Consider the following 1,707-nt stretch of genomic DNA (forward strand, 5'->3'; position numbering starts at 1 on the left):
TCAACCAAAAAGGCAAATATGGTTTTAGAATTATGGAAAAAAGGAAAACCCAGAATTTTGTCATCCTTCACAGCAACAGAGTGTCTGTATGGAGGGCTCCTTCAGTCAGCCTCAGAAGGCAAGAGGGGGAAGGAGGGCAGCAGGATGCTCACCAGTACAGAATGGCTTCCCTCCAGCAAGAGGAAACATGAAGGGGAGGGCATAATGGGACAGAAAGGCTATGATAACCGTCTATTACAAAAAGAAATGGCCCAAAGAATAATTAGCGAGGGACAATGTGCCATTTCTCCTGCAGGATAAAGTTTCAGAAGATATCCACTCCTTCACACCTGCCACCTGGGACATCAAAGTGTTTCTCACACAAGCACACAATAAAGGCGTGGAACATACTTCCGTACAGCCTTACTGAGGCAGGAATATTTGCAGGTGAGGCCCAGACAAGAAGCTGCCCTTGCTGGGCCTTTCTAGCCCCAGAAGGGCTGTGAAGCACACCTTGGCGCAGATGACATTTCTGCCAATTACCATTTCTGCCAATTTCTTCTGACAGCGGCCACCAGACAGAGGCTTAGGAGAGAGGACACTGTGAGGGATGGACTCCAGGTCAGATCAGTACGACAGTTCAGACAGCAACGCACACAAAGGTTTTGCATTATGACCTACATTCATTAAAGTGTATTGTGATTTTCAGGTCCCGTTTCATAGTTCTACAGCTGTATACATGTACTTAGTAAGCATACTTCACACACATTCATCAAAATGCAACACTATCCCCAAATTAGAAAGCATATCCCCAAATTAGAAAGCACCAAGTATGTATTAGAAACATCCTTCACTTTAGATCCTTATTTTTCCACAACACAAGTTAACAGTGCAAGTACCCAAGTGTTTTTTTATGTAGATTTCTATAAACAGATGCAGTCCACCTCCGTGCCCAGTAAGATCATGTAACAGATCCTCCTGGAAGATACACTGAAACATATGGAAGACAGGGAGGTGATCAGAGACAGCCAACATGGGTTCACGAAGGGCAAATTGTGCCCGACTCAGTTAGTGGCCTTCTGTGATGGAGTGACTGCATCAACGGGCAAGGGAAGAGCTACAGATGTCATATACCTGGACTTCTGTAAGGCCTTTGATAAGATCCCCCACAACATTCTTACCTCTAAATTTGAGAGAGATGGGTTTGGTGCATGGACTGTTCAATGGAAAAGGAACTGGCTGGATGGCCATGTCCAAAGAGTTACAGTCAACAGCTCTATGCCCAAGTGGAAACCAGTAATGAGTGGTGTCCCTCAGGGGTCTGTACTGGCACTAGTATTATTTAGTATCTTCATTAACAACACAGTGGGATCCAGTACACCCTCAAGTTTGCAGATGACACCAAACTGAGCAGTCCACTTGCTAGAGGGAAGGGCTGCCATCCAGAGGGACCCTGACAGGTTTGAGGAATGGGCCCATATGAACCTCATGAGGTTCACTGAGGCCACATGCAAAGTCCTGCACTTGGGTCTGGGCAGTCCCCAGTGTCAGTACAGGCTGGGGGATGGAGAGCAGCCCTGCAGAGAAGGACTTGTGGATCCTGGTGGATGAAAAATTGGACATGAATCAGCAATGTGCTGAGAACCTAAACGTTCAGCTGCAGTTCTGATTTCTCCCTGCTTTACACTGTATTTTTGCAAATGTTACTTTGATCTGAAAGGCCCAGCC

Source organism: Buteo buteo, chromosome Z (assembly GCF_964188355.1).
Source record: "Buteo buteo chromosome Z, bButBut1.hap1.1, whole genome shotgun sequence".
NCBI lineage: Eukaryota > Metazoa > Chordata > Aves > Accipitriformes > Accipitridae > Buteo > Buteo buteo.